Raw genomic sequence first — 26,762 nt, forward strand, 5'->3', positions numbered from 1 at the left:
ATAGATCAGTAATAATTCATGCAAAATGGAAAGTGTGTGTATTTGCTGATTGTTTGTAGCGATCACGTCCTAAATACTTTAATCTGATACGTCTAGAATGCTTTTATTTTTCTAAGTCTTGTTTCTCTGACGGTGGCCCAAATGTGGATTATCGTAACACAAAGCACACTGTGTCCCATTATCGCCCTCTATAGGACAGGTATCACCACATTCCCAGGATGCACTGAATGACTTTTTGGGATTAAAACAGGCAGCTTAATCTATTAAAACAAAACAAGCAAACAAACAAACAGTTTATCAACAAGATTCCCTGAAACAACAATGCATTGATTACTATCGATGGTCATTTTGTCTTTTGCAAGCCTGCATTTACACTGCTAACCAATTCTGATTTTGTCTCAATGATATGCACAGATCAGATCATGTTGCATACATGTTTGTGCATGAACACAAACAGAACAGACCGTATTTTCTACATCTGATTTGGGTCTCTTTCGAATGTGATTCTGGATCTATTATATACTGTATCTGGTTGAAATCTAAAATGGTCTGAAATCATCACTTGGAGCTTAGCTAAGGAATAGTTCACCCAAAAATAAAAATTCTGGGATTAATTACTCACCCTCATGTCGTTCCAAACCCGTGAGACATTCGTTCATCTCCAGAACACAAATGAAGAGAGATTTCTGTCCCTCCATTCAAAAGGTTCATAAAGAGATCGTAAAATAAATCAATATGAATTGAGCGATTTAATCCAAGTCTTCTGAAGAGACCGAATAGATTTCATTTTGGCTTTTATCCACATATAACATATCACATATTTTGAAGGGTGAACGGGCTTTCAATGGAGGGACACGAATCTTCATTTGTGCTCCGAAGATGAATGAACGTCTTATGGGTTTGGACCGTGATGAAGGAGAGTGAATGTAAACATTTTGGATCTGTGCATTAGGCTTTGCAGTGTAAATGCAGCACAACATCGTGTCTACACTGGAAATGCATACATAAATTAGATGACCAGATAACAGAAACATAATCTCAAACTGGCTTTGATGTATTTGTCAAAAAATTCAATATATATTGATTGACTTTTATGCATTTGGCAATGTTTTTTGTTTTTTTTCCAAAGAGGCTTACATTGCTTTTAAGGTATTTGCTCAGTTCATGCATTCACTGGGAATTGAACCAATGACCTCGGTGTTGCAGAACGATGCTGTACTGTTTGAGGAACAGGAAATTAACTCTTTCCCCACCAGCTTTTTTTAGTTTTTTCTTTTATAAAGTTGTCAGCTGCCGCCAGCATTTTTGATCATCTTCACAAATCTTCATGGCCCCCCGAATATTTTGTTGTATGAATATCTGAACATGCAATATATATATAAAAAACATGTTATTCTAGCATCATGCATTCTTTTTTATCAACAATGTGGGTATGTTTCATAAAAAAAGCAAAATTTTTAACAAAAAGCTGAATACCTAAATGGTACATATTAGAACCTTTTTGAAGGGTACTGTCCCAGTGACAGCTTTTGGACCTTTTTTTCTGAAAGTGTAACATTAGGCAGTTTTGATTTATATGTCGTTGAAAATTTGATGATCGCGTTATTTGTCATGTGCATAAGCAATGTTTCTGCTTCTTCTTCACCTGTGTTTTGATCAGCAGATTCTGTGCTCTTTCAGAAGATAGTGCCCCCTACCGTATAACAGTGAAAACACGGATTGCCGGAAAATTCCGTCAATGGTGGGGAAAGAGTTAAATTTCCTTTCAAAACATTATTTCAGACAGAGTGGAAAATAAATTGTAAATGTGCAGCATGCCAGAAACAGGTGAAGGGCGTCCTTCAACTGGAGGCATTCGCGTCCGCTGTTGATTATAATGCCAGTGATTTGGTTTTGAGATGTAGCTTCGCGCTCGCTTCTGGTGTAGACCCGGTGTAAAGGCATCATTTCAATCAGTCCTAAAAAAGCCCCAATAAAGCCAGCTAACCGAAACCTCCACACACATCTCCTGTAACATAAGAGTCTGATGATATTAATCCGAGAAAGGAAGCTAGGAAGTGACAGTCCGTCGACCAGAAGGCTCAATGAAACTTTATCACAGGTTTGCAATGCAATCTCTCTTATTTGGTTTCTCAGTAAAGGCACATTCAGTGCTCGAATAAACCTTTCAGTTCTGCTAGGCCTTTATGTTCGTTCGCCCAAGGACTTTTGTCTCAAATGCAACATCCACAATAGTTGGTCGAAAACGATTGGTATGGCAGTGAATGTATGTGAATAACTGGACCGTTTTATTTACATATGTACACTCATTTGCATATGTAATGGTTTTAGCCCTAATTAAGCTGCTGTCTGATTGTTTGAATGGAGATCGCAGCCAAATGTGAGTGTTTTAGCGTTGCTCTAGAGCAGACTCATATAGTACCCGTTCACGCTCACCGCAGGCCTCGTCTGCCACTGCTGTTAAGTCATCTGTGCGGAAAATGTGACAGTTTTATTCTGCTTTTCCAGCACGGAAAGGCTGGCAGATGCGAGGCAATCTTCCCTGCAAGCGCTTGAAGGACAGGCGGACAGATTGACTGAACATTCCTCCATATTTCCTGGCATCAAATGTAAATCAGGGTACTTTATGTTTCTGTTATGAGAAGTGTTTTTTTTTTTTTTTTTTTCTCTGTCTGTTTCTTTTATGTTTTGACAATGTGCTCCAATGCACAATGTACTGTAAATACCTAGTGCCTAGTATATCTAGTTTCCAAATAGTCTATTTTTAGTCGTTTGTGGCTCTATGAAAGACAAAATGCAAAATTTGTGTCTTTTCTTTTTTTATAAAGGGAAAGTTCACCCAAAAATGATTTGTTTTAAAGCATCTTCACGCAGTTCTTTTCTGTACAAAGTTCATCATGACCAAGTTTATCAAATTCAAAAAAAAACAAAAAAAAAACATAAAACAACTATATACCGCAAAAAAAAAAAAAAATCTTACTCAGTATTTTGTCTTGTTTTTCCAGTGCAAATATCTGCACATTCTTAAATCAATATGTTTGAGAAGCAAAATGACTTTAAGACATTTAAAAAAAGAAAAAAGTATCAAAATGAAGTGAGTTTGTTTAAAACAAAAAAAGAATATTTGCCAATCTGGTAAGAAAAACAAACTTAATTCTTGAATTTTGAATAAGACTTTGCTTCTTAAGTAAAATTATCTTGATTTAAGAATGTGCAGATATTTGTACTGGAGAACAACAAAAGAAATGCTTTTCTTACTTACTTAGTATTTTTGTCTTGTTTTCAGTCCAAATATCAAAAAATTCTTATATCAAGAAGCATTTAATAGAGAAGTAAAATGACATTATATCTTGTTTTCTGAAGAAAAAATAAATAAATTAAGTGAGTTTTTGCTTAAAACAAGCAAAATTATCTGCCAATGGGTTAAGAGAAATAATCTTAATTCAAATGGAAAACAAGATTATTTTTCTAATCCCATTGGCAGATAATTTTGCTTGTTTTAAGCAAAAACTCACTTAATATATTTTTTTTTCTTTTTTTTCAGAAAATCATCATTTTACTGTCATTTTACTTCTCTATTAAATGCTTCTTGATATAAGAATTTTTAGATATTCGGACTGGAAACAAGAAAAAAAAATACTAAGTAAGAAAAGCATTTTGTTTTTCAGTGAAGACAATAATCATTTTGTGCAGTGAACGACTGCATGTATTCTAAAGTCATGCAGATTTTAATGTATGCTGTTATTTATGAGTTAATAAACCCATTTTTTTGTCCTTTTTTTAAAGCTTGACAGAGATCGATCTATGAACTGCCGCTGTATGAATAAGCTGAGTGAAGATTCTCCAAAATTTCTCCTTTTGTGCTCCACGGAAGAAAAAAACAACAACAATATACATATTTGGAATGCCATAAGGGAAACTAAATAAACAGCATTTTTATTTTTGGGTGAATTAATCCTTTTAACCTTGCAATATGTGTACAGTAGCTGCTAATTAGTGTTAGTGAAACGAATAACCCAGCATAATCTCCTTGTGTGGGGAAACACGACTTGCACATTTCTGTTTGTCTGGAACCCTGAGCTGCATGTCTGTGTACGGGACACTGAGTGAGAAAGATGTTTTGGATCTACCAAAAGCCAGACTTTACTTTAGCACAGCTCTGATAAGAGGTTCTGTGGGTTTTGCTGTTGCAGATCATAGACATCACAGCAGATTCATTGATGACAAGACTTTTTAGCGCACAAAAAAAGATTGTCTTATTAGTGATTCCGAGCACAATTGCACATATAAACAGCGAATGCAATAAGATGTTACAGTTTAATATCACAATTGTCAGGGTATAACACTTCTGCCATCCTTCACTGCAAAAAAAAAAAAAAAAAAAAAAAAAAGTTTTCTTGCATAGTATTTTTTTGTGTTGTTTTTTATTACAAATGTCTAAAATTCTTAAAACAAGATACAAGGAAATGATTATTTTTCTTATCGCACTGGATTATATTTTTTCTTGTTTTAATTTTTATACATTTTTCAGTAAACACATACATTTTGTTACTTAATTGTATTTTGATTTAAGAATGTTTAGATGTTTGTACAGGAAAACAGGAGAAAAATACTGAGTAAGAAACTCATATTGCAGAGTTGGGTTACTAATTTATCAATTTTTCAGTTTGAGGTAAACATGAAATTGCATCTGCAATGGATTTTACTTCCATAATGTAACATATGAGTGCAACAGGTTATTGGGAATTGCTTGGGATGGTGAAAAGTTCAGTCCGTGGACATGAAAAGTGAGTTTGGAGTGGATTATTATGAACATCACCTTCCAGAGCATCTCCACATATTTAATGGTGACGCTTTTTACTTTCAGATCTATTGCTGTAACTTTCCATATATTACCATTAACTACCATTGGCAAGATTTTACCTGCAACAGTTGCTTAAAACTACATCTATTTGTCTATTAGTTAACATTAATCAATAGCCATTTTAATGCATGATTTAAGACCGTTTTTACTTGGAGTAACTTGCACTAAATAAGACCAGGATTGTGTATTAGGAAAGTAAATAGAGTCCATTTCATATTATACATTATGTTTGATTAAAAATCACAAAAATGTAGACATTTTAGACTATTTGAAAGGTCTAAATGGCTCTTATTAAAGTGCGGTCAGATGCTTGTTTTGTGTGATGTGGACACAGCTCTGTTCAGATACATGATTTTATATGTAAAGCCAGTTGACGGTTTATATATATATATATGAATGCGAGAGCTTCCAACTGTGTCCAAGTGTTAACGTAGCATCAAAAAGTGTTTTAACAAGAACACACAGACTTTGATGGTGCATCCATCCGTAGTATCATGACTTCTCAAAGCGTTCTCAGTCTGTCTTTAGTACCGCGTGTCTCTCTTTCCATCCACTGTCGTTTCCCATGCAAGCCATCCAATTAAACGTGGTTCAATGAAACGTCAGATTAGGCTGGTGTGGACTAAATGGATCCGGATTTGTGTCTATTTCTGCTGACCCAAACCCAGCGAAAGCTCTGATGTGGATAATGCTGCTGTGTCCTCTGCCTGGTGTTCATTTCGGCTGCAATAGCTGTATATACTAATATTTGTTTGTGTGTGTATACGTGCGAATCACAAGATGATAAAAGGCTGTGACTCAATTAAATATATATTAGGGCTGTCAAATTGATTAATCGCATCTAACATAAAAGTTTGTTTATATAATTGTGGTCAGAATTAATGGCATCCCTGGCAAATATGATCAAAAATGGCTGTAAAAAATAAATCTGCATTGTTTATCCTTTTGATCTTTCATTCAAAAAATGTGCAAAAATCTAACCTTTCATTGAAGTAAAAGAATTGAAAGTGTGGGGGAAATCACATTATGAAATAAATGTTTGTCTCCAAAACACGTCGGCCACAATTATTGGCACCCCTAGAATTTTTACGAGTAAAATATCTCTGAAGTATTCCCATTAAGCAGCACACCAGGGCGACTAGGAACATGAAATTGTCCAGCCATGACTTCTTGTTTCACAGGAGTTTAAATATGAGGAAACACAAAGGCCAAATTCCCTTAATCATCCATCACAATGAGTAAAACCAAAGAATATAGTTCTGATGTGCAGCAAAAGATTATTGAGCTTCACAAAATAGAAAGTGGCTGTAAGAAAATAGCTAAAGCATTGAAAATCCCCATTTTGACCATCAGGGCAATAATTAAGAAGTTCCAATCAACTAAAGATGTTACGAATGCCAGGAAGAGGACGTGTGTCTATATTGTCTTAATGCACGGTGAGGAGGAAAGTTTTGAGTGGCCAAAGACTCTCCAAGGATCACAGATGGAGAATTGCAGAGATTACTTCTCATCCAGGCCCTGGTCATTACTAGGCTTGACTACTGCAATGCTCTTCTGGCTGGACTTCCATCATGTGCAACTAAACCTCTACAAATGATTCAGAACGCTGCAGCTCGTCTTGTCTTCAACGAGCCCAAGAGGGCCCACGTCACTCCTTTGTTCATCTCACTGCACTGGCTACCTCTCTCTGCTCGCATCAAGTTCAAGGCATTGACGCTTGCTTACAGATCTGTCACAGGCTCAGCTCCCTCCTACTTTCACTCACTCCTACGAGTCTACACCCCTACCAGAAGCCTACGATCGGCCAACGAGCGACGTCTCGTGGTTCCATCACAGAGAGCCAAAAAATCGCTTTCCAGAACATTCTCATTCACAGTTCCATGCTGGTGGAATGATCTCCCCACCCGCATCCGGACTGCAGAATCCCTGACAACATTCAAAAGACAGCTGAAAACTCATCTCTTCCGTGAGCACTTAAACTCATAAAAAAAATAATTTTTCCTTTAAATCCTTGCTTATCGGGCTTATGCTACTCTGAACAATGCCTGGACTTCGTATTTTGAGCACTTCTTGCGTTGTTTCTTGCCTCTTCACGATGACTCGCTTAATTTAGTCCTAATTTGTAAGTCGCTTTGGACAAAAGCGTCTGCTGAATGACAAAATGTAAATGTACTTGAGTCTTGGGGGTCAGAAAACCGAAAAAAAAATCAAACAACTCCTACATCCCCACATGTTGTTTGGGAGGGTTTCAAGAAAAATGCTCCTCGCTCCTCCAAAAATAAACTCCAGCATATTCAGTGGTCAGACTCGACTGGAACTTCAAACGGCACTGGGATCTGTGGTCGGATGAAACTAAAAAAAGAGCTTTTTGGCAGCAAACACGCTAGATGGTTTTGGTGCACACAAGGATAAAAAGTACCCCATTTGTACAATTTAATATAGCGTTGGATCTTTAATGTTGTGGGCATATTTTTCTGCTGGAGGTCCTGGACTTCTTGTTCAGATTCATGGCATCGTGGATTCTATCAAATATCAACAGATAAAAAATCAAAACCTGACGGGCTCTGCTAGAAATCTTATAATGGGCCGTGGTTGGATCTTCCATCAGGACAACGATCCAAAACAAACATCAAAATCAACACAAAAATGTTTTACGGAGCACAAATTTAAGCTTCTGTCATGACCGTCCCAGTTCCCAGACCTGATGAGTGGAGTGAACTGAAGAGAAGAAGAGCCAACATGGATCTGGGAAACTGAAGGATCTGGAGAGGTTCTGTATGGAGGAATGCTCTCTGATCTCTGGTCAGGTGTTCTCCAAACTCATCTGGCATTATAGGAGAAGACTCAGAGCTGTTGTCTTGGCAAAAGGAGATTGCAAAAAGTATTTAATAAAAGGGTGCCAACAATTGTGGCCAATGTGTTTTGGAGAAAAACATTTATTTCATAATGTGATTTCCCCCCACTTTCAATTCTTTGACTTCAATGAAAGGTTAGATTTATGCAAATTTTTTGAATGAAAGATCAAAAGGATAAACAATGCAGATTTATTTTTTACAGCCTATTTTTGATCATATTTGCCAGGGGTATGATTAATTCTGAGCACAACTGTATATAATATATATATATATATATATATATATATATATATATATATAAACACAAACAAGATTTGAACACACTTTATATATATATATATATGTGTGTGTGTGTATATTTTTTTATTATTGTGATTTGCATATATTAAATAAAGGATGCTTCAAATTGATAATATTTAATATTTATTTAAATCATATTTATGTAATTAAATCACAGTTTTACCATATTGCAATTCGGATTGTAATTTGGTTAATTATTAATTGTGCAATCGAATAGCGTGGTATTAGTTTCACATTTTGCATGGTATATTCCTATGGTAAAACCATGATACTGTTTTGTAAGCGATGAGTCTCGCTTTGCTGCTGATAATGTGTCGTATTTTTGAGCGAGAATGTGTGTTCTCTGAGCTTTAAACACTGTATGCACTGTGCGTGTGTGTGTGTGTGTGTGATTCCCTCTGTATGCACTCTCACTCACTCCATAGTGCAGATATTAGTCAGCCGTCCCCACTGAAGGTCACACGAGGTGCATGGGCTCGAGCGCTTCTGGTCCAGTTGGCAGCATGATGAGTCCCTGGCACCCTCTCCGTCACTGTGTGTGTGTGTGTGTGTTTGTGTTCCTGCGGCAGACCCATCCCTCTCACTATTAAACCATAATGACTCGCGTAACGCTGCTCGCGTCATTCAGAGGGCCTTGTTCTGATAGCTCCCCATAGTTTCTCTGCTTTCCTAACAGGACTAGAGGGAGAAAACAAAAGAGCTCCTACAGAAGCCCAACATCATAATCTGCTCGTGGTTTACGACCTGTGGTGGTGTCGTGCCAAATCCGACCTCTCGTGAAAACACGGCCCCTGTTGAACCGCTTACAGCAGCTGTTTGTGTCTGATCATGTAAATACAGTCATTTTTAATACCCCACACAAAAATATGTTTCCTTCCTTCCAAAATGGATTTCAAACAGATGATAAATACAGTAGTCAACATTTGAAGTGGATCAAAACCTTCCATCAAAGTTATACATGAATTTTGAACAAAACCCGTTCTTGTCTTAGGACAACTTTGATGAACTTCAAATGTTGACTACTGTATATGTTGGTGAGAGCACTGCTTAATGAAATATATTTTTCAATTGTTTAATCATTCAAATGCCAAAATATATGAATAATGTACTGAAAAGGAAATAAAATAAATTCTAAATGTATTATCCTAAATAGCAAAAATGTTTTTCCAGTCCAAAATAAATTTCAAATAGATGCTAAATACATGCGACAGGACAGCTTAATGAAATATTATTTTCAATTGTATAAATATTTAAATGTAAAATTTCTTTCTTTTTTTATGCTTATAATAATATGGATCAACTTGAATTAAATCATTATATGATTTGAAGGAGAAAATAAAAACTGCATAAAATAAAATAAAAATAAATAAAAATAAAAACATTCTTTTTCCAGATTTTTCCAGATTCTCTTTCCTTCTTGGAGTTGTATGTGTGCATACTGAGATTTAAAAGATCAATTTGTGCATTTTAATGGTTAAGACTACAACAATCTATATTTTAGGCTTTTATTTTTTCGAATTAGGCACCAAATATTAAACCCAAAGAAGTAATTTAGGGGTCCAGGGAGACAGAATTTGGCAAACACAAGATAAGCCGGATTGCTTGTGTTATTTTATTGGCGCCTGTAGATCAGAGAAGGACGTGTGTTGAGAGTGATACATGAAAACTAATGTCCACAGGGATTCTGCAGCTGATGTCTATGACTGCAATACGTAAAGTCTCCTGCTAATGAATATAACCCTTTTACAGTAATCTGATACATCAGTGACGATGTTGTTGAAGCGTTCCTTACAAATATTGACTTGTTGTGCAATAAAAGATAACATTGGCATACAAAATTACACTGTTTTTTGTTGTTTTCGTTTGAGTCCTGTCATGTTTTTTCCCCCCCAAGTCAAACTACTGTATAATTTGGTGCATTTACACCATCAACAATTTTTTTATATATTGTTGTATGTGTAAACAGGTTTTTGCATCCAATTTGCATCTCTTTCTTATATGGTTCTAAATAAGATCTGTACCTGATATTATAATGACCTACATCTTAACACCCCTGATCCTCTTGATTGGGATATATACTGTATATATACATATGTTAAACAATTTTTATTGATACTTTAGATACTCACATTAATTTTTTTTTCCTGACAATATGACACAAAATCTAATTTATCAGTATTGTGAGATTTAGTCAGCCGAAAACAGTTTCGAGGATAATTTATGGCATTGTATTATGTTAAATATATATTTTTTGTGTGTGTGTGTGTCTGTTTGTTAATGAGGGATTTGTGGACACATCAATGTTTTTTAGATTTGTGGAGTAAGTTTATAGTTTTATTTTGAAGTAAAAAGATAATATGAGACCCTTGGGGTAAGATGGGCCACCAGAAATGCCACAGAAGGCCCCAAGTAGCATGTTATTAGTAGTGATATTATTGTTTTTTCAATTGAATACTTATTGTAATAATGGGGTCATTGTTACCATGAATTACATTTCAGACATCTTTCATTTCATTAAAACCTATAGGTAAGTTGAGTGAAATCATTCAATTTCCATTCATAGTGTTGCTATTATGACATATCTTCAATTAAAATATGGGCAATTAAATATGTAAATATTCATATGCCTGATCGTAAGTCATAGAATCACAAAATAATTTTACCTTTCAGATAAATCTCTTTTATTGGGATTCTTTGTCTGTCATCAGTTATCCAATTATTATCAACTAAATTGTCAAAATAAAATGTTAAGTATTTAGTATATATATGAAGAGTTCAGATGCAAAAGCCTCTAAGTGCCATCTGAAATTTTCTTCTAGAATGATCATTTTTATCAAGCTCGTATATTTAAGTTCAGTAATTTCACTTAAATGGCTATTAATAGGTTATTTTCATTGCCATTTAAGTGATAAAAATGATCTTTCTAGAAGAAAATTTCAGATGGCACTTAGAGGCTTTTGCATCTGAACTCTTCATATATATATATACCCGGGCCACATCTGTACATGTGGATTCCATGCGTACCAGATGTGGGCCGGATCTGGGCTGACACTATGTTGCTGGGTATATATATAAATGTCATTAATGTAAAATACTATATCAACTATTGTATTTAAAATCTTATTTTGACAATTTAGTTGCTAATAATTACTATATAAAAGTGGTTACCCCTCTTTTAATATTTGACATTTTCTGCTATAACAACTAAATTAGCAAATGTTATATCTATGTGATTATCTATTAGCAAACTTATATCTATGTTACAATTGAAAAGAAAATCCACATTGTTCTTAAGGGGGGCATCTTCCCACATCTTCCCCTACATTTATGATGGACATTGATCTGGCCTCGTCTGCCATCTTGGGTGTTTTTTGTCATGGAGAGAACCACATTTGTTGCCGGACACGAGGTAACAGGGCTGCGTTTCCCGAAACCTTCTTAACGCTACATCGTTCTTAAGTTACACCTTAAGCTGTACCTTATCGATAATACGTGTTTCCCGAAACGTTCTTAGTTAAGCAAGTCATATGTTCGGAAGGTTGGTCTGGACCACTCTTAGCTTTACCTTATCACTGTTGCAGGTCTATATGAATATAATTCTGAAGTTTTAATACACCCAGACAATGTTCAATTAGGCGAATTCAAGTGTTTTCATGCAAAGAATAAAATTGTCATTACACTGATTGTTGTTAGATTTTTAATTATATTATTATATATATTATATTATTAATTTAATTAAAGAGCGCTTTTAAAGGCCAGTGAAAGCATAGGCTACTGTCAGTTAAGTCCTATTCGGATGCTAATATTGTTTCTCATGGGCTCGTATTTTAAACATTTACAGGGGTAAGTCTGTGATTTTAGTGCCGTCCGAATCCATAATATCAGTGTTTTTTCTTACCTGGCCAAATTAGTACCTTGACAGACAGGTCGTGTGGTAATTTAATTGCCGTCTGAATCCACATCTCTGAGTTTACAAGAAGAGATTCAAAATCCACTGTTTAAATCCTTTTTGATCACTGCCGAGCACCGTACGTAAGATGTTCACTTTTATTACTGAAATGCTGGAAAGTATTTACAAGAACAATATTTCATCGCATCTCCACCTCAGCGAACAAAAATGGGAAAGAGAAGAAAGCACATACAAATTTGAGATGGTTATCATGGCAGCAATATATGATACAATTTTAAAATATGTAGGCTAGGCTATTATAGGCAATTATAGTTTGGATTATTTTTTATTATATCCCATGAGTCCTAATAAACGCAATTTCAACTATTTCTGAAGTGCTAATTTTATAAAGAACACCACTTTCTAGCATAACACAGTGAAGCAGCCCCTGCACGAGAGAATAAATGATTCTCAAGCCATCGATTTCAACCAATTCAGCAGCATCGCCATGGACAGCACCGGGTAACGTCGCACGTAAGAAGGAATATCTTAAGCAGCTTCCTAAGGTATGGTTCCGGGAACACGCAGCAATGGTATACCTTTAGTTAAGTTATACCTTAAGAGTCTTCGTAGCGCGCTAAGAGACAACGTTATCGGGAAACGCAGCCCAGAAGATTCCCAAACCATCTCAGATTTCATCAGATCTCATCATCAGATCCATTTCCAATCATCATCAGATCAGGTTAACTATAGACCCTATATAGTCCAGCTATGAGTAACACACTTTATAGCCAAAATAACCTTGAATTTGGTTACATGTCGTTTTTGCCAAAATAACTTGCGAGATGTATGATATTCCATCATGTAGGCAAAGGTGTTTGTTCATTTCTTCACTCATTTCATTTCTTTATCTAATTGATGACTAGTCTATTCTCGGGCGATGGTTTACACGTCTAGTACATTTTCACTGACAGCCCAAATTTTGCCTTGTTTTAGCCTAGATGTCTGGGCTGTGTTTGGACGGCTATTAGACGTCTTTTAAATGTAAAATTGCTTGCTGGGTAATGGGTATGATGTCTCAGAAGGCTGCTTACGTAGGCATCTTGTGGGTTTGAGCCTCTCTCTCTGTAGACGGTGGCTGTGCTGCATCAGTGATGAGGTGTCTGTGTCTCAAAAGCCTCACAAAGCGGAGTGTGTCAATGCCGAGGTCAGCCCAAGGACTCATCCCACTAGTGTGGACACACACACTGATATCACACTGATACACACATATGCAGGATAGCTCTATTAGTGGTCCTGTAAAACAGTGTGTGACGCTCTGGGCCATGTTACTCATGCAGATTCATGTAGCTGGGAAAACTAGGCCAATATTTACATCTTATTGGACAGCATGATGAATTAGAGAATTTGAGGTTTATCACGCTGATAAACAAGGGCTAATTTATTGGCTGGGATTTACAGAATCACTCTCAAGGAAAACAACCCTCTCAACAATCTCTCTCTCTCTCTCTCTCTCTCTCTCTCTCTCCTGGTTGTTTTCATCGTATCCTGTTGGCCTATTTCCATAAATCAGCTAACTTTTCCACTTTTGTTTGTTTTCTTTTTTTTTTTTTACTCCTTGCATAATCTTTTTGATAAATAATGAAAAGATTTTCCAGAATCCAGGCAGAGAGATTCACAGATGTTCTGCTCCGGCTGTCTCAGGCTCATTCATCACTCGGCCGAGTCCAGCCTAATTCTTAATGTCAAAATTAGCATTTCATCACTTATCCCTGAAATAATGGAAGAAGTGGAGAGGACGGGCAGAAGACAAAGAGGACGTGACAAGGGGAATTTAATCATCAGCGGTGTTGAGGAACTGCAGTCGTACAACAAAGAACACTAGTGTACTGCTTACTGCACAGTATACTGTGTACTTATTACTATTTTAGTATGTTAAACTGTGCACGGTATCTCTCAGGGGAAAAAAAGGTCTATATAGAAAGCGATCTGTTATGCACTGTTATGGATCATTTTGTGGATTATTTTTTATTAAAATTATTTTAATAAAATGTTAAACTGCTCATAAATATACTCTATCACTAGAAAAATTGAAATCTATTAAACCTGAAAGTACCGTGCAACCATTTAAGACATTTCTTCTTAAAATGAACCTTTTTGGCATAAAGGGTTCTTTAAAAGTGAGTCAAGAACCCTAGAGTTCTATATAGAACCTTTTATTTTCAGAGTGATGCAATGATAAACGTTTTATACATTACTATGCTATGTTTTGTCACATGGAAGTTAGTTATATTGTATTTTTTGTTTCTTTAACCAAATATATATATAACCAAATATTTGACTATTTTCAAACAGGTTTCCCAAACTCGGACCATTAAATCAACCTGGCTATGTTTGGAATGGAGTAGTTTCAGTCACATTCAGTAACCTCATCATGATGCAAGTAAGTGGCTTCCATTAATTTGCTTTTTATTTAATTTATTATTAGCAGCTTAGAGATCCTCTAAAATCTATTATTTTGCCTTATGGAAAGTCATATGGATTTGGAAGAACATGTACGGGTGAGTAGGCCTATATAATGAAGAGTCGTTTTTGGTGAACTGTCACTAATGTGACGTGACCATTGCTGGAATGTTTTTTGTTTGGGGGGGTTCATGAAATATTAAATCTAAATTGCTTAAATAATACAATAACAATAGAATTTCGCCTTTTTTAATGTTCAACAGTTTAAGATGCAGAGCTTTTGTTCCCAGTCGCTTTTGATAATAGCGTCTGATAAATGGATAAATGTAAAATGTTATTGTTGTTTTTGGATCTTAACAGCTCATGGTCACTTTAAATATTTGTTGCATGGGAAGGAGAAGTTTAGAGACTCTCTAAAATCTATAATTTTGCTTTATGGAAAGTCATGTGGATTCGAAACAACATGAATGGGTGAGTAAATAATGAAAAGTCATTATTGGTGAACTGTCACTTTAAGATAATTACTGGGATGCTTATTTTGTTTGGTTCATGAAATATTAAATCTGAATTGTTTGAATAATACATCAACAAAATGTGCAATTTCCTCTTTTTAAGTTGAAGAGTTTAAGATGAAGACTCAGAGCATTCTCTTCCTAATGCAGGTCATAATGCAGAAAGCCGGGTCCAAATGTGTGAAATAAAGCTCAGTCCAGAATTTCTGGGTCATTACTCCACGCTCAAGCAAGCAGAACACCGTAGTAATGCATTACCGTAATCAAAACAACATAATTCACCACAAGTGCTCCAATTCATTATAGAGTGGACGGCCAAATGGAGGCCACATTTCCAAAGATTACATCTTCATCTCATCTACTGTGTGGAGGCTCTGCCAGCGGTCAGCTTTACTGAGCACGTGGAGGGTGTTTATGGTAATTATCCTCGTTGGCAGCACTCACTGTTTCTCGAAATATACTTTAGCACAGAAAGAGGGAACATGTGTAAGGTGCTTTGTCAGCAGCAAGCTCCAGCCGGCAGGGAGAGACGATAAATGCTTGTCCTCCCTGAGGAGCCGTTCAGACACTATTCCACAACAGTTACCTGTATTCAGCTCGAACAGACAAATATATCAGTGGCAATTACTTAAAGGGTTAGTTCACCCAAAAATGAAAATTCTGTCATTAATTACTCACCATCATGTCGTTCCAAACCCGTAAGACTTTCATTCATCTTCAGAACACAAATTAAGATCTTTTTGATGAAATCTGAGAGATTTCTGTCCCTCCATTGACAGCAACTACCACTTTGACGCTTCGAAAAGTTAATAAAGAGATCGTAAAACTAATCCATATGAATTGAGCGGTTGAGTCCAAATTTTCTGAATAGACACGATTGCTTTATATGATGCAACAGATTGAATTTAGGCTTTTATTCACATATTAACACTGATCAGTGAACATAAACAGAAGCTCAACCGAACTTGCTTGACATGCGAGAACAAACCTCTTTCAGAAGCTCAAACGTGATGCGTAACATGAGAATGAACCTCATTGGTTCTTGCACATCAAGCAAACATGCTTAAGCTTCCGTTTACTACAACTGATGTGTGAGCTGATGAATGTTTCTATGTAAATAAAAGCTTATATTCAGTCTGTTCATCATATAAAGCGATCGAGTCTCTTCAGAAAATTTGGACTCAACCGCTCAATTCATATGGATTAGTTTTACGATCTCTTTATGAACTTTTTGAAGCGTCAAAGTGGTAGTTGCGTAGCCGTCAATGGAGGGACAGAAAGCTCTCAGATTTCATCAAAAATATCTTCATTTGTGTTCTGAAGATGAACGAAAGTCTTACAGGTTTGGAATGACATGAGGGTGAGTGATTAATGACAGAATTAAAAATTTTGTGTGAACTATTATGGAAAGCAAATTATTATTTACAGTGAACGGAGGGGTTTTAAAGGCACACTATGCAGTTTCCGTTTTTCTCAAATAGCGACCCCTAGGGAGTACTGTCATAAATACCACTCACGCAGAGCCGTCTCTGCACTCTTCCGACCACGCTTTCTTCGTTTTCTTCGTCGACACTGCAATGATTCACGTCTGAAATGCGTGCTAGTGTCTTCCACAGAGGTTGCTTCATATGTTGTTGATGTATGTGACGTCGTGCCGTAAAGCAAGTTGTGATTCTCGCGAGATTTGGCGGGGCGCCACCTCTCAAACTTGCATTGCTGGTTTTGCCAGCGGCGGTTTTACCATCGAAATGATTTCAAAGCTGTTATATTAAACGTGCAGTATGGAATTTTTTCTCCACTAGGGGTCGCTAACCTATTTACAATAACAAAGGCGTAGTTTGATGACGCAACATTTGCTAAGAATTATGGATCTTGTCGTCAATGTCAAGCCGACCGATCTAATAATGTTTATGGATGACTGAATACATCGATGTTTTTATCATGACTGTGATATGAAGCAGTTCGGGATTGCTAAGAGACAGCTATCAGCTCCACAAGCGACGCGAGTCTCGCGGATATAAAAGGAATATGGACATTTCATTCTACCGAACTACACCCGAGTGCAGAATCACTACTCACAGGTCAGTTTATTAGACAAATTAAACTTGTGAGGTAACGCAGTGCTGTTTCACTTGGTCTAACATTACACTATCACACTAAACTGCATTTGAATGTGTTGAAATGTATGTGTTAACTTAGTTTGTCTGTATGAGACTAGCAGTAAGCTAGATCAACATGAGAATAACATACAGATCATATTCTGACATTTTATCATTGTTGAACTATATAACATTGATTAGTTTTATGTAAATGTGCTCACCTGTTTAATAAAGTACATGTAGGAGCGGTCGAGTCTCGGACGTGGAGCTCTCGTTTATATATGGGAGCTCTCAGCATCTCGAAAACACCGCGCTGATATTGATTCTCGTTTTAGTTATCCTTTTTTATCTAAAGTCTGGTTGCCATGGTCCATAATGTTTGAACGAAACAACAACAGCGTGCAAATAGACATTGCGAACTACAGTGGTCCACGTCTGTCGTCTTGGTTACTATCAGACGGCTCTACTCTAGTTCATAGCTCTGGTTACCATGGCAGTACAAGCGGAAACCAGGGACAACGCGGATATGACGCCATTGACTGCGACAAAACGGAAATAAAGAAACGGGACGTTTCTCGAATTAAATTACAAATTTCTCCTGGTTTGAAAGTTGTTGGAAACAGTCGGGATAATGTAAGTAAACAACTAAAAAAAATATATAACATAGATATAGTGATTTTTGCTATTTTTAAAGCAAAAAAGTTACATATTGTGCCTTTAAGGTACAGATCTTGCATAGTGTGCCTTTAAACAGTTTTTAGTGTCAGTTTCAAGATGCCTCAGAGCAGTTGGATATAGGCCAACAATTAAAAAGACATGCAAGAACGTGTCCTTTGTCAAGCTGAGGTGTTTTGGTGGAGAATGCAGGTTATGAAGAACTGGCAGTGTGTGAAGAGCCTGTAAATGTCTCCGTGTGACCTACACTAGAGGACTGTAGTGTAGTGTCACTCTAATTTCTCACTGTGGTTCTGGAAGGGATCGACTTAATGAGAGAGAGAGAGCTTGAATGATAGAAAGAGAGAGGATAAAAGTGCTGGTGTTCTCCCTAGGGATTCTCTTTAAAGGCCCGGCCTCGCACAATCCACCGACAATACACTGAACGCCTGAATAAATCATGTTTGCTTCCTCAGGCTGACCCCTTTCCTGTCAGAGAGAGAGAGCGTGAGCCGTCGTTCTTCTTCTCTTCGCCTGCCCCGTCCGTTTAAAGATTTGAGCGAAGGCTTTTGATCGGCTAATTACTCCGCAACAAAACGCAGCTTTGAACTATAGGTGCGAGTGCGAAATGAATAGATGTGGAGTGAGTGTGTGCTTGCTTTCAGTTGATGAGATATTTCGGCAAATGTTTCGTACGACAAGAGTCATTGAATGTGAAGCACGAAGGTCTTATGACGTCAACGGTGAGTCAGACACCTTCAGGCCACATAAATTGATTTCCCTGCAAATCACCAACGCCACCTAATTCCACGAAACTGATCCGTTCAATCAACATGAGGAATCGCTCTCGAGAACCTCTGTCCTTGATATTCTCTCTTAATGTGTTTGCTGTAATGTTTAAGAGTTTCCGACAGGGCTATAACGTGTTTTAAAACCTATACGCTTTGCAGTGAGAAGGCAACCGGAGGTCATTTGCTTTTGATCTTCAGAGACGTGAATGACAGCAACTGTTGGGCGCTGCAACAGATTTGAGGAAAGTTTAACTTTATGCAAATGAGCAGTGATGCAGTGCAGTGTTTCAAAATGTAAGACACGTTGCTTTGGACTGTTAGGGTTCGTAGAATAAGTTGACATGTACTTGGAAAGTTACTTATAGTCAGAAGAATGTCTGTTGAAGGACCATCATAATAAAGTGTTAGCAAATATATTGCAGACAGTCTACTAATACTCTAATCACTGCTAGCTGACATGTAGTTGCAAAATTACTTGTTGTTAGTAGAATCTCTAAAGTGGACTATCAAAATAAAGTGTTACCCAAATTTGAAGGCAGATTTGTTGCTATCATTTGCAAAGAAAGCTATCCCATAATGCACTGTGCAAGTGAATGCAAGTTCAGTGAACAAGTCCAGTTAAAGATGGCAGATGTGCTATTTGTGTAATATTTTGTTATTCTTATTAAAGGATCATGTAGAGTTGCACAAAACTCGCTTGTAATTATTTAAGTCAATTCTCCTGTGTGCTTTGCACAAGGAACATTACATGTATGATGCAGAGTTGCTTATGTACAGTTTCAAATCTGTCACTTTGGTCGTATTAAATTAGGATGTATTCCTGTAGAAAAGTCAAGCCTTGATTCCTGTAACTCAGTATAATGTCATGGTTTCAAGTCATAGGCAAGTCCTGAACTGACAAATGTCTACTGACCTTGAATGCAATGTAAGTCATTATGGATAAAAGCATGTGCTAAATGCATGAATGTAAATGGAAGATGTGACAGAATTAATAATGCATGGAAAAAGCATATCAGAAATAATGTCAGTATAAGTTTAATTCTTGCTTTGATAATTGTTCAAGATCTGCCTCATTATGCACTGCTGCAATCTATATACAATTGCTTTTTCTGCCAACATGTTCATTTTTAGTAGCCGGAGAGCTGATTTATTGTTGAATTAACATGTTAACAAGATTTTTTTTTGTACTGGCAATACATCCCACTTGCGGTCAGATTTTAAAAGGTTACAGTATAGTCGGTTGTGTTGTGAACCAGGTATCAGCATGCTAATGAACTCTGAATGAGTCTGTCAGGATTCAGTATTCTCCAACTACCTCGGCATGACGTGTTTTCCATACTAATCATTCCCTCTTGCATACCATTTGCATAAATGAGTCTCAATATTTGTCACTTCAATAATTTATAAATTCAAATTGCAGTGCGAGATATATGCAGTGTAAAGCCTGACGGTTCAACATCACATCAGCAGTCTGTGACACAAACTTCAAAAACTAACTTATATGACAGCGGACACATCCACACTGTAATATTGTCAATATTAATATCATTTTTAAAGTGCCCCTATTATGCTATTTCAAATATTACCTTTCATGCAATGTGTGATATAGCTGTCTGGGAATGTTAAAGGTCTGCAAAAAGTGCACGACAAAGTAATTGTCTCCTAAAAGAAAGAATCGAGATCAAGTCATCAATTCCAGTCTCACTTCCTGTGACACACCAACATAACAATGTAACAAATTTGCATAATGCCAGCCTATGGTCTTCATTGGCTGCCCGTGAACAACATCTACTTTTCCCCACCCTCAAACACTGTAGTTGTAGCTGAAACTGAGTTTGGTTTGTGTTGTCTAACTGTCGAGAAGATGCTGTTTTCTGCAATGCGAATCCAGTTTCTAAGGATGAGGATTTGCGCTGGAATAGAAAAACAGAACAGAAAAAATTACGCTATTGTTACTGTTCGTATCACTGAGTATAGAAGTGCTGAGGAAGATACGGAGCTGAAATTCCAACACGCGCTGTAAGCAGTCGACCAATCACAACAGAGTGGGCCTTCTGACCAATCAGAGCCGAGTAGGCTCGTGGAAAGGAGGGGTTTAGAGAGACTGAATCCTTTATCGAAACGTTTTCAGACTCTTCGAAAAATGAGTTGATGTGCTACTCTGGTGTCGAGTAATGATGCTCATTAAATATGCCCTTGTATCCGAGCTGCACCAATCACATCGGGTTATCTGATAGAGGCGGGCCAGAGGCGAGATGACGACAGCGCTGTGACGTCAAAGTCATTAGTAAACATTGCAAGATGGCTATGGATGAACACCAGTTGTTTGAAACGGCTTTGGTCGCTACAATGAACGAGTTAGACTTGGCTTTTTATTTAAAAGAGGAACAGAAGACGGCGCTCGAATCCTTCCTTTGCAAGAAGGGTGTTTTTGCTGTTTTGCCGACCGGATACGGCAAGAGTCTAATCTACCAGTTAGCTCTGCTGGTAGCTAAGCGATAACTTGTTGTGATTGGTCGTAGTGTTATCCAATTGCGTGTAGTGAGACTTTCAAATGCATGCTTGGTGCCGCCCCTCGAGCTGGCCGATTTTCATTAGTCGATGCCAGACCATTAATCTTTCAGATTTAGGTCTGGATTTCCAGGCTAGCGATGTGCAATGTACATAATGAGAAAATTAAAGTGTTTTTTGACCTTTGATGCATGTGAACAGGAGACTTTAAAACAAAATTAGGAACCTTTAAAATTGCATAATAGGGGCACTTAAATATAATTTAAGATTAGTATGCATAGACAACTTTAATCAAAGGCCCATTCACACCAAGTACGATAACTATACAAATCATTCTAAATATAAAAGAATAGCAGATTGACAGTTGACATCCAATCAGAATCCACCAAGCTTTAAAGAGCTTGAGCATTTAAAGTAGCAGACGACTTAAAGGATTAGTTCACTTCAGAATTAAAATGTCCTGATAATTGACTCACCCCCATGTCATCCAAGATGTTCATGTCTTTCTTTCTTCAGATGAAAAGAAATTAAGGTTTTTGAGGGAAACATTCCAGGATTTTTCTCCATATAGTGGACTTCAACGGTTATCAACGGTTTGAAGGTCCAATTCAGCTTCAAAGGGCTCGACACGATCCCAGCCGAGGAATAAGGGTCTTATCAAGCCAAACCATCGCTCATTTTCCAAAAAAAAAAAGCATTTATATACTTTTTAACCACAAATGCTTGTCTTTGCACTGGATCTGTGATGCATTGCGTAATCACAATAATTAATCAAAATCAATTATTTTGATGGTTTAAGTGAACTTATATAGGGTCATTAAAAACAAATATCCCCTCCGGAATTCACTTTTGGCCACTACTGTGCAATTCAATGTATATTATATTTTATGATGTGCATTCCTTTGAAATCAAAGCCACAAAGTTGGTGTTTCTAATGTCCCGTTGAGTTATGGGAACGAAGCACGTTTGAAATGTGTGTCATGACAGCTTGGCCACCAATAGAAACCAAGACAAGCAAGTCGTGCAAGCTTTTTGTGAATATTTGTGAATTGTAATGCACTGTGTCTGTCTTTGCAGTCATGTTCTGCTGCTTCACACAGAAGCTTAGATGATCATTTTCTGCCTGTTAGCGCATGTGCCGTCTGTGTTTGCTTCGGCACAAACAAACATCAGCTAACACCCTTGCAATCGCTGTGACTTTGTGTCGACCAGCTCTTACTTTCTAGATTCACGTCTCTCTATCTCTCTCCCCCGCTGTGTAATATTCAAAGAGTCAACTCGGAACTGATGTGATATTACATTTCAAATTCACAGCTGAGCTCCTCTCTTTTTCTAAGGCTAATGAGTTTTGGGACAGGGTTTTTGGCCCCTGGATTCATCTCATTTATTTTGCTGAATCAAGCTTTGGGTGTTTACCCGAGACAGAGCTCCTCTCGCTCCCTGTCGCCTCAGATCCAGACGGATGCTCACTGACCGCATTATGCATATTGAATGGAAACATGACAGGAGCGATCAGAAATCACCAGTTCCAATCTGATTAAACAATTCTAGGAATTTTTTTTTCCAGACCATGCAGAAATTTCAAGGAAAAACTAGGCACTAGATTTGAGAGGTGTATAACACTGAATCTTTCAAAGATATTCAAATTTAGTTTAGTTTTTTTCCAATTGCTAACACACAATTTTGCAAAATAGGCTGGTTTTATCTAAATACTTAACACAATTCACAAAACCACACACCCAAACTGCAAAATACCTCATATATCCTGCAAAACGAGGCACTGCAACCGAAACTACATATAGCATTATCAAAATCAAACTTTTGCACGAAATGGCACACACTTCATTCATATTACCAGATTTTTGTCTAACCAACTACACACTGTTGGGCGTAAGAGCACTCTCATCTTTAGTATGCTTTGCCATAATACTAAAATTGGTCAAATTGTAGAAAATTCTTCAGATTGTTCACAAGCACAGAATATTTGCAGAGACACACACACATGCTGTTGAAACATTTATTTTTTTATTTTTCACCAAACAAGTCAGTGCAACATATGCACAGCAGAAATATTTACATTGGACTGAACAAAAATATGCTCACAAAAAACAGTAAACTGAAAAAGATTGAAGTGTTAACAGTTAAGCGTTGAGGTGTTTGGTCAGGTGACACATGTATCGGCCAATCAGATCATGGAGTGTCATTTTTAATGGCAGTGTTTTGAAATGGCAAACGTGACTTTATGTCAGATTGTTGTGTGTTATGCAGAGAACCGTGTTCAGTGCGTTTAAAAAAGTGCCATTTTGAATTGCAAAATGTGTGTAAAGCAGAAAATGTGTTTAGACTTTTGGAGACTTGAGAAGAGGTTTTGCTCTCTGTGTGTCAGTGTCATGCTGTGCATGTCATTTTAGTGTGTTAGCAATCGGAAAAAAAACTGTAAGGTTCTACGTTTGATTCAACTTTGATGTTCTTTTTTTGGTAACACTTTATTTTGATGCTCCCAAACAGACATTCTACTGACTATAAGTAACTTTGCAACTACATGTCAACTTACCGGTAGTAGGAATGCACCGATATGAACCTTTGGCTGATACCGATAACCGATAATTCTTTATATTTGAAAGCTGATAACCAATACATTGGCTGATAAATCTAAATCCAAGTTTTTATGTAAAAAAATAAAAAAAATAAAAATTGGCTAGTGTTCTTGAAGAGTTTTAGTAGTTTTAGAGCATTTTGAATGCATTTTGAATGTGCTAAGATGAAAGTTGGTTAGGAGAACTGTGTGATGAGTTTTGTAAAGTACTGAGAAATGTGTCCAAGTGAATGTGTAATAAATATACTATAATATGCTTATAAAATGTTCTGTACACATTCAATATACACCTATGAACCCACATGAATTTAAGTCTCATGCAGCAAATCCAATAAAAAAGGCTAATGAACTATATTAAGTACTGTTTAAATTGTTTATTTTGATTATTATTAATTCTTTTTATCATATTACTGCTGCCAGCCTTTCATAATGCTGCACCGTTTAAGTGTTGACAAATAGTGACAAATAGTCTCTTATTGCTTTATTTTGGGAAGAATGAAAACAGATTCACTTTGTCCACGAGAGTAGCTGACCAGAATATCCCAGCATCTGTGAGCTCTGCGGTCATTATTCCCTGGAGGACAACCAAACTCGGTGTCTAAAAGCTGAGCTTCAGAAAACAAAACAAGGTGGAGGACATAATAGCAAACGAGACATTTTCGAATCGGTCTACTGTGCCATTCATCTCTCTTTTCTGTTGTCCTTTTGCTGCCGGCCCGCCTGACAGCTGCTTCATTCACCACACTGAGGAGGCTTTCATTATAGAGAAACCTGCTAATGTCTCACTTCCAGCGTCCCACACTGTGAGGACACCCGGTCCAGCAATGCAAATCTAAATTAAATTCCTCAGAAACACAATGACAGCTTGTCCATGCAAAACTCACTGCCATATTACTGTTCTGTGGGGTTTTCAACATGTGGTTGCTACACACTCTATTTTGCAAATAATTTCACTCATATTAACTCATTTCTGTGCTCTCTCTCTCTCTCTCTTTATTTTTATAGAATTGTATTAGTGCTGTCAAATCGATTAATCGCATCGGTTAAAAGTGCCATCAAAATTAGTGCCATCAAATCGATTAATCGTGATTAATCGCATAAAAGTTTGTATATACTATATGAGTGTGTGTGTGTTTGTATGTATGTACATATACACATATATATTTACAAACTTTTATGCAATTAATCACGATTAATCGATTTGATGGCACTATACATTTAATCGAGAATTACATTTAAGATTAAAGTTGAAAATCCAATTAAATGCATCACCAGATGTGACATTTTAATCAGTGTAATTTTATTATCATTAAGATGTTATTATACTTTAAATATTTTTGTATGTTCCGTTTTCATTTTAATTTTAGTTAAAATGTTTGTAATTTTGTTGTGTCTTTGTTATTTTAATGTCTATATAATTGTATTAACTTTTTATTTCAGTACATCAAGTTAAACAATGAAAATGAGAAATGTTGTTTAAATTGGCGTCTAGCTGAAATTTTTATTCAGTTAACATTTAATTCAGTTAACAATTAATATTTAATTTCAGTTAACGTTTAATTTATTTCAAATAATTTTTTTTTCATGGTTTTGGTTTTAGTTATACTTAACTATAATGACCCTGCATTCTGAATTGTAAATGCTCTTCGTTCTCATATATATTTGCACGGGGAGTTATTATTTGTCTTTTCTTTTCTGCATCTATTTAACCAGCAGCAAAGCTGTCACTGTGAACCAAAGATTAAAACCTAAACTTACCTGAAATTGAACACTGTCCTTTTGCATTCTGCTTTGCAAGCAATGCTATTTCCCTCTATTTGATTAATAACAACATTCAAAATAATCTAACTAAAATATTATGCACATGCTGCTGGCTGTTTTTTTAAAGGTCTCAAGGGGGCTGAAAGATCCTGGTGATTTAATATTAAAGCTCTCCAGATATCCAGAGCTCTTGGAATTGGATTATCTGCAGATGTGCATTCTGGTTGTTCAAACAGCCCTCAGCATAATTACACACCTGTCCGCTCTGTTAGGATGTCCATTTTAATTAGGAGACTCTGGTTCTTTATAAGCGTTCATTCAGTCGGTGCAGTGTCCAGATGTTATAGGAGTTTATTTCTCCTTTATTTATCACACTATTTCAAGTTGTGCGCTATGTATGGTATGCGAAATGTCTGTTTTTAATTTTTTATTTTGACTCATTATTTCAGTGGACTTACAAAAGTTTATGGCTGATAAAAAAAAAAAACACATTTATTTTCAACATGATAACTATATATATATATATATATACACACTCTTATAAAACACACTTATATGTACACTCTTATAAAAGTCCTTAAAAATAGGGCACAATGTACAGTGTTAATATGATGGATTTTTCAGACTGATTTTGCACATGCTTTACTGTATTTTGAATTATGCATTGCACTGTGTTTGTGTTTTAGAGTTATATAAAATGTCTGTAAACTTGTGTATGTGTGTTTGTGTGCATTAGAGATTAATAATAATAATAATAATGCATTTCATTTAATGCCGCCTTTTTTATAACACCCAGTGTCACCTCACAAGCAATACACAGGTCACTGCATAAGACAATACACACAACAAACAAGCCGCATGTACAAATAAAGTGCATTAAAGACTCAATACAAAAAGCTTGTATAAAATGTATGTCTTAAGACGCGTTTTAAAAGTCAACTAGCAATCGCTATTGCGAACATCAAGGGGAAGAGAGGTCCATAGGTGGGCGGCAGCATAACTTAAAGATCTGGCACCCATGGTAGTTAGTCGAATCCGGGGTACCACAAGAGATATTATTAATTTGAGCTTCAAAGGATAGTGTGCTATCCATGATGACACCCAAACTTTTAACCTGTGAAGAAGGACAGATTGCAGTATTGTCAATGTACAAATAAAAACAATTAGATTTAGACACAACAGATCTAGTGCCAACAAGCAAAGCCTCAGTTTTGTTGCCATTTACCTTCAAGAAGTTAGCTGAAAGCCAATCTTTAATTTCAGCTAAACAGCTGGACAAAGATGGTGGTGGAAAAGAACCAGTGGGTTTGGCAGACAGTTAAAGTTGGGTGTCATCCGCATAACAGTGAAAATTAATACCATATTTCCTCAAAATATAACCAAGAGGGAGCATATAAATGATGAAAAGAAGCGGGCCCAAGACAGAACCCTGGGGAACACCAGTGGTGATCAACTATGAAGATCACT

The sequence above is a fragment of the Abramis brama genome, assembly GCF_963993115.1.
Source record: "Abramis brama genome assembly, chromosome: 7".
NCBI lineage: Eukaryota > Metazoa > Chordata > Actinopteri > Cypriniformes > Leuciscidae > Abramis > Abramis brama.